Source organism: Triplophysa dalaica, chromosome 5 (genome assembly GCF_015846415.1).
Source record: "Triplophysa dalaica isolate WHDGS20190420 chromosome 5, ASM1584641v1, whole genome shotgun sequence".
Classification (NCBI taxonomy): domain Eukaryota; kingdom Metazoa; phylum Chordata; class Actinopteri; order Cypriniformes; family Nemacheilidae; genus Triplophysa; species Triplophysa dalaica.
Genome location: NC_079546.1, coordinates 17,002,019 through 17,011,542, shown reverse-complemented (window position 1 = coordinate 17,011,542; position 9,524 = coordinate 17,002,019). Strand labels below are relative to the sequence as shown.

Sequence of the window (9,524 nt, the reverse complement as noted above, 5' to 3'; positions counted from 1 at the left end):
CAGCGGAAGCCCTCGTGGCACGAAAAGGAGATGAGGAGCAACGAGCCAGCCAGGAGTCGAACCTAGAATCTTCTGATCCGTAGTCAGACGCGTTATCCATTGCGCCACTGGCCCTCTTTGAGGGCACACAGGAAGAACGCAGATCGAGAACAGGCAAAGGGGCTGAAAGAACCCACGCTCTCTGGAACAAACCTGTGCCTGGTAATCAAGATTACTTGCAACTTCAAAGCAGATGTGGATTGGAACCCTTACACTGTCTGACTTAAATTAGCGCAGGGCCGTTTCCATGTAAAGCCGAGCCTGGAGTCTCCAGTGTGACATGCAAAGCAATGTCAGAAGTGGGATTCTAACCCACGCCTCCAGAGGAGACTGTGACCTGAACGCAGCGCCTTAGTCCGCTCGGCCATCCTGACAGTGTGGGCGTTCGGCCTCTCAGCAATCGTGCACCCACCACTTTCGGAATGGACCCTTAAATGCAGCCGTTCAATGGCACACAGGCCATTTAGAAATAACGTACCGCAAGGAGCGCGATTCCCAGATAGAGGGGACCTTTCCTCCTCACTTTTCGACACTTCACTCTTCGATTTGATGCTTATTCATAAACCATGAGGTCTTGTTTCTATTTTTTGCAAGAATTATATATTTTAAACCAATTGCATTAATGATCAGCCTGTTAAGAGCATTTCCTAATGAACACTGTTTTAAATGGGAAGATAATTTAGAATGTGTTCTGGTATAAATGGCAGGGAACGGATGCATTTTTAGTAGCTTTGTCAGTAATTTGCTCGCGATGAATCCATTTAAATTGTTACACTTTGTTTGTATGTTCAGTAGATTTTACTTCAAAAAAAGAACATTGACCGCTTTAATTGAACAGCCCTGATTTATGGTAAGGGCTATGTGTATGGCTTCATTATCCCAAGGAGTTTCCGTCCCTTTACCTGTTTCATAAAAAAGTGAACCCTACAGTCATTTGAACTAAGTCCTGCTCCTCATGCGATGCACTAATTGCGCTTTAACATCTCATATGAAATTGATGAATCAGATTTAATGAAAAGTTTTGTGTTTTGTATTTTGTGGTTGTTGTTACTTTTATTTTTATAAAACATTGCATACTGAAATGTCAGGCTATTCTGTCACTGAAAATGGTCAGACCAGAGTTGCTCCACTGCGTCCGGCGGACGCTGCAAAAGAATTTAGCGGACAGCGATTTCCTATGTTTTCTCAGATTGCATCACAAGCATGGTCACAAGCAAGAATATCCATTCTTAGAACTCCCCGCATCCTGTTTATATGTGCAGATCCCTTCCAAAACAAATGTTTGGCCGAAACCAAATGGACAGCTTCCCTGTTATATCAACAAAAGGCCTAGTCTTTTCACTTTTAACCTTTGCTGTTTACTTAAACTTGCTGGGTACGCCTCGTTGGCGCAGTTTGGCAGCGCGTCAGTCTCATAATCTGAAGGTCGTGAGTTCGAGCCTCACACGGGGCAGCGTGGTGGGAAATTCTTTTGAACTGACAGACTGGCTCTATTAAGGCGACACATCTTTCCGGCTCCCGCGTAGGAACATTCTCGAGCGGGTGCTCCCTGGTGGTCTAGTGGCTAGGATTCGGCGCTCTCACCGCCGCGGCCCGGGTTCGATTCCCGGTCAGGGAATGCGCTTTTGGACACCCTCTGGCTGTATTCGTGGGACTTTGAAAAAACAATAACCTTTGAAGGTCTCCAAGGCTTAAAGAGACGCTTCCTTCGAGCCAGATTCGAACCAGCGACCTAAGGATGACCAGTGAGATGCCTACAGTCCTCCGCTCTACCAACTGAGCTATCGAAGGCCCGGATACTGTCTATCGTCTGAGCTATTTTTGGGCCTTGTCAGCGGAAGCCCTCGTGGCACGAAAAGGAGCTGAGGAGCAACGAGCCAGCCAGGAGTCGAACCTAGAATCTTCTGATCCGTAGTCAGACGCGTTATCCATTGCGCCACTGGCCCTCTTTGAGGGCACACAGGAAGAACGCAGATCGAGAACAGGCAAAGGGGCTGAAAGAACCCACGCTCTCTGGAACAAACCTGTGCATGGTAATCAAGATCACTTGCAACTTCAAAGCAGATGTGGATTGGAACCCTTACACTGTCTGACTTAAATTAGCGCACGGCCGTTTCCATGTAAAGCCGAGCCTGGAGTCTCCAGTGTGACATGCAAAGCAATGTCAGAAGTGGGATTCTAACCCACGCCTCCAGAGGAGACTGTGACCTGAACGCAGCGCCTTAGTCCGCTCGGCCATCCTGACATCCTGACAAAAAAAGAACATTGACCGCTTTAATTGAACAGCCCTGATTTATGGTAAGGGCTATGTGTATGGCTTCATTATCCCAAGGAGTTTCCGTCCCTTTACCTGTTTCATAAAAAAGTGAACCCTACAGTCATTTAAACTAAGTCCTGCTCCTCATGCGATGCACTAATTGCGCTTTCACAACTCATATGAAATTGATGAATCAGATTTAATGAAAAGTTTTGTGTTTTGTATTTTGTGGTTGTTGTTACTTTTATATTTATAAAACATTGCATACTGAAATGTCAGGCTATTCTGTCACTGAAAACGGTCAGACCAGAGTTGCTCCACTGCGTCCGGCGGACGCTGCAAAAGAATTTAGCGGACAGCGATTTCCTATGTTTTCTCAGATTGCATCACAAGCATGGTCACAAGCAAGAATATCCATTCTTAGAACTCCCCGCAGCCTGTTTATATGTGCAGATCCCTTCCAAAACAAATGTTTGGCCGAAACCAAATGGACAGCTTCCCTGTTATATCAACAAAAGGCCTAGTCTTTTCACTTTTAACCTTTGCTGTTTACTTAAACATGCTGGGTACGCCTCGTTGGCGCAGTTTGGCAGCGCGTCAGTCTCATAATCTGAAGGTCGTGAGTTCGAGCCTCACACGGGGCAGCGTGGTGGGAAATTCTTTTGAACTGACAGACTGGCTCTATTAAGGCGACACATCTTTACGGCTCCCGCGTAGGAACGTTCACGAGCGGGTGCTCCCTGGTGGTCTAGTGGCTAGGATTCGGCGCTCTCACCGCCGCGGCCCGGGTTCGATTCCCGGTCAGGGAATGCGCTTTTGGACACCCTCTGGCTTTATTCGTGGGACTTTGAAAAAACAATAACCTTTGAAGGTCTCCAAGGCTTAAAGAGACGCTTCCTTCGAGCCGGATTTGAACCAGCGACCTAAGGATGACCAGTGAGATGCCTACAGTCCTCCGCTCTACCAACTGAGCTATCGAAGGCCCGGATACCGTCTATCGTCTGAGCTATTTTTGGGCCTTGTCAGCGGAAGCCCTCGTGGCACGAAAAGGAGATGAGGAGCAACGAGCCAGCCAGGAGTCGAACCTAGAATCTTCTGATCCGTAGTCAGACGCGTTATCCATTGCGCCACTGGCCCTCTTTGAGGGCACACAGGAAGAACGCAGATCGAGAACAGGCAAAGGGGCTGAAAGAACCCACGCTCTCTGGAACAAACCTGTGCCTGGTAATCAAGATTACTTGCAACTTCAAAGCAGATGTGGATTGGAACCCTTACACTGTCTGACTTAAATTAGCGCAGGGCCGTTTCCATGTAAAGCCGAGCCTGGAGTCTCCAGTGTGACATGCAAAGCAATGTCAGAAGTGGGATTCGAACCCACGCCTCCAGTGGAGACTGCGACCTGAACGCAGCGCCTTAGACCGCTCGGCCATCCTGACAGTGTGGGCGTTCGGCCTCTCAGCAATCGTGCACCCACCACTTTCGGAATGGACCCTTAAATGCAGCCGTTCAATGGCACACAGGCCATTTAGAAATAACGTACCGCAAGGAGCGCGATTCCCAGATAGAGGGGACCTTTCCTCCTCACTTTTCGACACTTCACTCTTCGATTTGATGCTTATTCATAAACCATGAGGTCTTGTTTCTATTTTTTGCAAGAATTATATATTTTAAACCAATTGCATTAATGATCAGCCTGTTAAGAGCATTTCCTAATGAACACTGTTTTAAATGGGAAGATAATTTAGAATGTGTTCTGGTATAAATGGCAGGGAACGGATGCATTTTTAGTAGCTTTGTCAGTAATTTGCTCGCGATGAATCCATTTAAATTGTTACACTTTGTTTGTATGTTCAGTAGATTTTACTTCAAAAAAAGAACATTGACCGCTTTAATTGAACAGCCCTGATTTATGGTAAGGGCTATGTGTATGGCTTCATTATCCCAAGGAGTTTCCGTCCCTTTACCTGTTTCATAAAAAAGTGAACCCTACAGTCATTTGAACTAAGTCCTGCTCCTCATGCGATGCACTAATTGCGCTTTACCATCTCATATGAAATTGATGAATCAGATTTAATGAAAAGTTTTGTGTTTTGTATTTTGTGGTTGTTGTTACTTTTATTTTTATAAAACATTGCATACTGAAATGTCAGGCTATTCTGTCACTGAAAACGGTCAGACCAGAGTTGCTCCACTGCGTCCGGCGGACGCTGCAAAAGAATTTAGCGGACAGCGATTTCCTATGTTTTCTCAGATTGCATCACAAGCATGGTCACAAGCAAGAATATCCATTCTTAGAACTCCCCGCATCCTGTTTATATGTGCAGATCCCTTCCAAAACAAATGTTTGGCCGAAACCAAATGGACAGCTTCCCTGTTATATCAACAAAAGGCCTAGTCTTTTCACTTTTAACCTTTGCTGTTTACTTAAACATGCTGGGTACGCCTCGTTGGCGCAGTTTGGCAGCGCGTCAGTCTCATAATCTGAAGGTCGTGAGTTCGAGCCTCACACGGGGCAGCGTGGTGGGAAATTCTTTTGAACTGACAGACTGGCTCTATTAAGGCGACACATCTTTCCGGCTCCCGCGTAGGAACGTTCACGAGCGGGTGCTCCCTGGTGGTCTAGTGGCTAGGATTCGGCGCTCTCACCGCCGCGGCCCGGGTTCGATTCCCGGTCAGGGAATGCGCTTTTGGACACCCTCTGGCTGTATTCGTGGGACATTGAAAAAACAATAACCTTTGAAGGTCTCCAAGGCTTAAAGAGACGCTTCCTTCGAGCCGGATTCGAACCAGCGACCTAAGGATGACCAGTGAGATGCCTACAGTCCTCCGCTCTACCAACTGAGCTATCGAAGGCCCGGATACCGTCTATCGTCTGAGCTATTTTTGGGCCTTGTCAGCGGAAGCCCTCGTGGCACGAAAAGGAGATGAGGAGCAACGAGCCAGCCAGGAGTCGAACCTAGAATCTTCTGATCCGTAGTCAGACGCGTTATCCATTGCGCCACTGGCCCTCTTTGAGGGCACACAGGAAGAACGCAGATCGAGAACAGGCAAAGGGGCTGAAAGAACCCACGCTCTCTGGAACAAACCTGTGCCTGGTAATCAAGATTACTTGCAACTTCAAAGCAGATGTGGATTGGAACCCTTACACTGTCTGACTTAAATTAGCGCAGGGCCGTTTCCATGTAAAGCCGAGCCTGGAGTCTCCAGTGTGACATGCAAAGCAATGTCAGAAGTGGGATTCTAACCCACGCCTCCAGAGGAGACTGTGACCTGAACGCAGCGCCTTAGTCCGCTCGGCCATCCTGACAGTGTGGGCGTTCGGCCTCTCAGCAATCGTGCACCCACCACTTTCGGAATGGACCCTTAAATGCAGCCGTTCAATGGCACACAGGCCATTTAGAAATAACGTACCGCAAGGAGCGCGATTCCCAGATAGAGGGGACCTTTCCTCCTCACTTTTCGACACTTCACTCTTCGATTTGATGCTTATTCATAAACCATGAGGTCTTGTTTCTATTTTTTGCAAGAATTATATATTTTAAACCAATTGCATTAATGATCAGCCTGTTAAGAGCATTTCCTAATGAACACTGTTTTAAATGGGAAGATAATTTAGAATGTGTTCTGGTATAAATGGCAGGGAACGGATGCATTTTTAGTAGCTTTGTCAGTAATTTGCTCGCGATGAATCCATTTAAATTGTTACACTTTGTTTGTATGTTCAGTAGATTTTACTTCAAAAAAAGAACATTGACCGCTTTAATTGAACAGCCCTGATTTATGGTAAGGGCTATGTGTATGGCTTCATTATCCCAAGGAGTTTCCGTCCCTTTACCTGTTTCATAAAAAAGTGAACCCTACAGTCATTTGAACTAAGTCCTGCTCCTCATGCGATGCACTAATTGCGCTTTAACATCTCATATGAAATTGATGAATCAGATTTAATGAAAAGTTTTGTGTTTTGTATTTTGTGGTTGTTGTTACTTTTATTTTTATAAAACATTGCATACTGAAATGTCAGGCTATTCTGTCACTGAAAATGGTCAGACCAGAGTTGCTCCACTGCGTCCGGCGGACGCTGCAAAAGAATTTAGCGGACAGCGATTTCCTATGTTTTCTCAGATTGCATCACAAGCATGGTCACAAGCAAGAATATCCATTATTAGAACTCCCCGCATCCTGTTTATATGTGCAGATCCCTTCCAAAACAAATGTTTGGCCGAAACCAAATGGACAGCTTCCCTGTTATATCAACAAAAGGCCTAGTCTTTTCACTTTTAACCTTTGCTGTTTACTTAAACATGCTGGGTACGCCTCGTTGGCGCAGTTTGGCAGCGCGTCAGTCTCATAATCTGAAGGTCGTGAGTTCGAGCCTCACACGGGGCAGCGTGGTGGGAAATTCTTTTGAACTGACAGACTGGCTCTATTAAGGCGACACATCTTTCCGGCTCCCGCGTAGGAACGTTCACGAGCGGGTGCTCCCTGGTGGTCTAGTGGCTAGGATTCGGCGCTCTCACCGCCGCGGCCCGGGTTCGATTCCCGGTCAGGGAATGCGCTTTTGGACACCCTCTGGCTGTATTCGTGGGACTTTGAAAAACAATAACCTTTGAAGGTCTCCAAGGCTTAAAGAGAAGCTTCCTTCGAGCCGGATTCGAACCAGCGACCTAAGGATGACCAGTGAGATGCCTACAGTCCTCCGCTCTACCAACTGAGCTATCGAAGGCCCGGATACCGTCTATCGTCTGAGATATTTTTGGGCCTTGTCAGCGGAAGCCCTCGTGGCACGAAAAGGAGCTGAGGAGCAACGAGCCGAACCTAGAATCTTCTGATCCGTAGTCAGACGCGTTATCCATTGCGCCACTGGCCCTCTTTGAGGGCACACAGGAAGAACGCAGATCGAGAACAGGCAAAGGGGCTGAAAGAACCCACGCTCTCTGGAACAAACCTGTGCCTGGTAATCAAGATTACTTGCAACTTCAAAGCAGATGTGGATTGGAACCCTTACACTGTCTGACTTAAATTAGCGCACGGTCGTTTCCATGTAAAGCCGAGCCTGGAGTCTCCAGTGTGACATGCAAAGCAATGTCAGAAGTGGGATTCGAACCCACGCCTCCAGAGGAGACTGCGACCTGAACGCAGCGCCTTAGACCGCTCGGCCATCCTGACAGTGTGGGCGTTCGGCCTCTCAGCAATCGTGCACCCACCACTTTCGGAATGGACCCTTAAATGCAGCCGTTCAATGGCACACAGGCCATTTAGAAATAACGTACCGCAAGGAGCGCGATTCCCAGATAGAGGGGACCTTTCCTCCTCACTTTTCGACACTTCACTCTTCGATTTGATGCTTATTCATAAACCATGAGGTCTTGTTTCTATATTTTGCAAGAATTATATATTTTAAACCAATTGCATTAATGATCAGCCTGTTAAGAGCATTTCCTAATGAACACTGTTTTAAATGGGAAGATAATTTAGAATGTGTTCTGGTATAAATGGCAGGGAACGGATGCATTTTTAGTAGCTTTGTCAGTAATTTGCTCGCGATGAATCCATTTAAATTGTTACACTTTGTTTGTATGTTCAGTAGATTTTACTTCAAAAAAAGAACATTGACCGCTTTAATTGAACAGCCCTGATTTATGGTAAGGGCTATGTGTATGGCTTCATTATCCCAAGGAGTTTCCGTCCCTTTACCTGTTTCATAAAAAAGTGAACCCTACAGTCATTTGAACTAAGTCCTGCTCCTCATGCGATGCACTAATTGCGCTTTAACATCTCATATGAAATTGATGAATCAGATTTAATGAAAAGTTTTGTGTTTTGTATTTTGTGGTTGTTGTTACTTTTATTTTTATAAAACATTGCATACTGAAATGTCAGGCTATTCTGTCACTGAAAACGGTCAGACCAGAGTTGCTCCACTGCGTCCGGCGGACGCTGCAAAAGAATTTAGCGGACAGCGATTTCCTATGTTTTCTCAGATTGCATCACAAGCATGGTCACAAGCAAGAATATCCATTCTTAGAACTCCCCGCATCCTGTTTATATGTGCAGATCCCTTCCAAAACAAATGTTTGGCCGAAACCAAATGGACAGCTTCCCTGTTATATCAACAAAAGGCCTAGTCTTTTCACTTTTAACCTTTGCTGTTTACTTGAACATGCTGGGTACGCCTCGTTGGCGCAGTTTGGCAGCGCGTCAGTCTCATAATCTGAAGGTCGTGAGTTCGAGCCTCACACGGGGCAGCGTGGTGGGAAATTCTTTTGAACTGACAGACTGGCTCTATTAAGGCGACACATCTTTCCGGCTCCCGCGTAGGAACGTTCACGAGCGGGTGCTCCCTGGTGGTCTAGTGGCTAGGATTCGGCGCTCTCACCGCCGCGGCCCGGGTTCGATTCCCGGTCAGGGAATGCGCTTTTGGACACCCTCTGGCTGTATTCGTGGGACATTGAAAAAACAATAACCTATGAAGGTCTCCAAGGCTTAAAGAGACGCTTCCTTCGAGCCGGATTCGAACCAGCGACCTAAGGATGACCAGTGAGATGCCTACAGTCCTCCGCTCTACCAACTGAGCTATCGAAGGCCCGGATACCTTCTATCGTCTGAGCTATTTTTGGGCCTTGTCAGCGGAAGCCCTCGTGGCACGAAAAGGAGATGAGGAGCAACGAGCCAGCCAGGAGTCGAACCTAGAATCTTCTGATCCGTAGTCAGACGCGTTATCCATTGCGCCACTGGCCCTCTTTGAGGGCACACAGGAAGAACGCAGATCGAGAACAGGCAAAGGGGCTGAAAGAACCCACGCTCTCTGGAACAAACCTGTGCCTGGTAATCAAGATTACTTGCAACTTCAAAGCAGATGTGGATTGGAACCCTTACACTGTCTGACTTAAATTAGCGCAGGGCCGTTTCCATGTAAAGCCGAGCCTGGAGTCTCCAGTGTGACATGCAAAGCAATGTCAGAAGTGGGATTCGAACCCACGCCTCCAGTGGAGACTGCGACCTGAACGCAGCGCCTTAGACCGCTCGGCCATCCTGACAGTGTGGGCGTTCGGCCTCTCAGCAATCGTGCACCCACCACTTTCGGAATGGACCCTTAAATGCAGCCGTTCAATGGCACACAGGCCATTTAGAAATAACGTACCGCAAGGAGCGCGATTCCCAGATAGAGGGGACCTTTCCTCCTCACTTTTCGACACTTCACTCTTCGATTTGATGCTTATTCATAAAC

At 47.0% G+C, this 9,524-nt stretch overlaps 26 non-coding genes across 26 annotated transcripts; 10 read left to right on the top strand and 16 right to left on the bottom strand.

Annotated features, from left to right (window-relative positions):
• Window positions 1–41: 41 nt before the first annotated feature.
• Window positions 42–114, bottom strand: trnar-acg (transfer RNA arginine (anticodon ACG)). Its single transcript has one exon. It is a non-coding gene; the product is annotated as a tRNA-Arg (tRNA).
• A 216-nt stretch (window positions 115–330) lies between these two features.
• On the bottom strand, window positions 331–413 carry trnal-cag (transfer RNA leucine (anticodon CAG)). The gene has a single exon. It is a non-coding gene; the product is annotated as a tRNA-Leu (tRNA).
• Window positions 414–1,418: 1,005 nt separating this feature from the next.
• Window positions 1,419–1,492, top strand: trnam-cau (transfer RNA methionine (anticodon CAU)). Its single transcript has one exon. It is a non-coding gene; the product is annotated as a tRNA-Met (tRNA).
• A 93-nt stretch (window positions 1,493–1,585) lies between these two features.
• On the top strand, window positions 1,586–1,657 carry trnae-cuc (transfer RNA glutamic acid (anticodon CUC)). The gene has a single exon. It is a non-coding gene; the product is annotated as a tRNA-Glu (tRNA).
• Window positions 1,658–1,743: 86 nt separating this feature from the next.
• trnay-gua (transfer RNA tyrosine (anticodon GUA)) lies at window positions 1,744–1,830 on the bottom strand. The gene is given in 2 exon segments: window positions 1,744–1,779; window positions 1,794–1,830. It is a non-coding gene; the product is annotated as a tRNA-Tyr (tRNA).
• An 82-nt stretch (window positions 1,831–1,912) lies between these two features.
• On the bottom strand, window positions 1,913–1,985 carry trnar-acg (transfer RNA arginine (anticodon ACG)). The gene has a single exon. It is a non-coding gene; the product is annotated as a tRNA-Arg (tRNA).
• A 216-nt stretch (window positions 1,986–2,201) lies between these two features.
• trnal-cag (transfer RNA leucine (anticodon CAG)) lies at window positions 2,202–2,284 on the bottom strand. Its single transcript has one exon. It is a non-coding gene; the product is annotated as a tRNA-Leu (tRNA).
• Window positions 2,285–2,866: 582 nt separating this feature from the next.
• Window positions 2,867–2,940, top strand: trnam-cau (transfer RNA methionine (anticodon CAU)). The gene has a single exon. It is a non-coding gene; the product is annotated as a tRNA-Met (tRNA).
• A 93-nt stretch (window positions 2,941–3,033) lies between these two features.
• trnae-cuc (transfer RNA glutamic acid (anticodon CUC)) lies at window positions 3,034–3,105 on the top strand. The gene has a single exon. It is a non-coding gene; the product is annotated as a tRNA-Glu (tRNA).
• An 86-nt stretch (window positions 3,106–3,191) lies between these two features.
• trnay-gua (transfer RNA tyrosine (anticodon GUA)) lies at window positions 3,192–3,278 on the bottom strand. The gene is given in 2 exon segments: window positions 3,192–3,227; window positions 3,242–3,278. It is a non-coding gene; the product is annotated as a tRNA-Tyr (tRNA).
• An 82-nt stretch (window positions 3,279–3,360) lies between these two features.
• On the bottom strand, window positions 3,361–3,433 carry trnar-acg (transfer RNA arginine (anticodon ACG)). The gene has a single exon. It is a non-coding gene; the product is annotated as a tRNA-Arg (tRNA).
• A 216-nt stretch (window positions 3,434–3,649) lies between these two features.
• On the bottom strand, window positions 3,650–3,732 carry trnal-cag (transfer RNA leucine (anticodon CAG)). The gene has a single exon. It is a non-coding gene; the product is annotated as a tRNA-Leu (tRNA).
• A 1,005-nt stretch (window positions 3,733–4,737) lies between these two features.
• Window positions 4,738–4,811, top strand: trnam-cau (transfer RNA methionine (anticodon CAU)). Its single transcript has one exon. It is a non-coding gene; the product is annotated as a tRNA-Met (tRNA).
• A 93-nt stretch (window positions 4,812–4,904) lies between these two features.
• trnae-cuc (transfer RNA glutamic acid (anticodon CUC)) lies at window positions 4,905–4,976 on the top strand. Its single transcript has one exon. It is a non-coding gene; the product is annotated as a tRNA-Glu (tRNA).
• Window positions 4,977–5,062: 86 nt separating this feature from the next.
• Window positions 5,063–5,149, bottom strand: trnay-gua (transfer RNA tyrosine (anticodon GUA)). The gene is given in 2 exon segments: window positions 5,063–5,098; window positions 5,113–5,149. It is a non-coding gene; the product is annotated as a tRNA-Tyr (tRNA).
• Window positions 5,150–5,231: 82 nt separating this feature from the next.
• Window positions 5,232–5,304, bottom strand: trnar-acg (transfer RNA arginine (anticodon ACG)). Its single transcript has one exon. It is a non-coding gene; the product is annotated as a tRNA-Arg (tRNA).
• Window positions 5,305–5,520: 216 nt separating this feature from the next.
• Window positions 5,521–5,603, bottom strand: trnal-cag (transfer RNA leucine (anticodon CAG)). The gene has a single exon. It is a non-coding gene; the product is annotated as a tRNA-Leu (tRNA).
• Window positions 5,604–6,608: 1,005 nt separating this feature from the next.
• Window positions 6,609–6,682, top strand: trnam-cau (transfer RNA methionine (anticodon CAU)). The gene has a single exon. It is a non-coding gene; the product is annotated as a tRNA-Met (tRNA).
• Window positions 6,683–6,775: 93 nt separating this feature from the next.
• trnae-cuc (transfer RNA glutamic acid (anticodon CUC)) lies at window positions 6,776–6,847 on the top strand. Its single transcript has one exon. It is a non-coding gene; the product is annotated as a tRNA-Glu (tRNA).
• An 85-nt stretch (window positions 6,848–6,932) lies between these two features.
• Window positions 6,933–7,019, bottom strand: trnay-gua (transfer RNA tyrosine (anticodon GUA)). The gene is given in 2 exon segments: window positions 6,933–6,968; window positions 6,983–7,019. It is a non-coding gene; the product is annotated as a tRNA-Tyr (tRNA).
• Window positions 7,020–7,379: 360 nt separating this feature from the next.
• On the bottom strand, window positions 7,380–7,462 carry trnal-cag (transfer RNA leucine (anticodon CAG)). Its single transcript has one exon. It is a non-coding gene; the product is annotated as a tRNA-Leu (tRNA).
• Window positions 7,463–8,467: 1,005 nt separating this feature from the next.
• Window positions 8,468–8,541, top strand: trnam-cau (transfer RNA methionine (anticodon CAU)). The gene has a single exon. It is a non-coding gene; the product is annotated as a tRNA-Met (tRNA).
• Window positions 8,542–8,634: 93 nt separating this feature from the next.
• Window positions 8,635–8,706, top strand: trnae-cuc (transfer RNA glutamic acid (anticodon CUC)). Its single transcript has one exon. It is a non-coding gene; the product is annotated as a tRNA-Glu (tRNA).
• Window positions 8,707–8,792: 86 nt separating this feature from the next.
• On the bottom strand, window positions 8,793–8,879 carry trnay-gua (transfer RNA tyrosine (anticodon GUA)). Its single transcript is given in 2 exon segments — window positions 8,793–8,828; window positions 8,843–8,879. It is a non-coding gene; the product is annotated as a tRNA-Tyr (tRNA).
• Window positions 8,880–8,961: 82 nt separating this feature from the next.
• On the bottom strand, window positions 8,962–9,034 carry trnar-acg (transfer RNA arginine (anticodon ACG)). Its single transcript has one exon. It is a non-coding gene; the product is annotated as a tRNA-Arg (tRNA).
• Window positions 9,035–9,250: 216 nt separating this feature from the next.
• On the bottom strand, window positions 9,251–9,333 carry trnal-cag (transfer RNA leucine (anticodon CAG)). The gene has a single exon. It is a non-coding gene; the product is annotated as a tRNA-Leu (tRNA).
• Window positions 9,334–9,524: the final 191 nt, after the last annotated feature.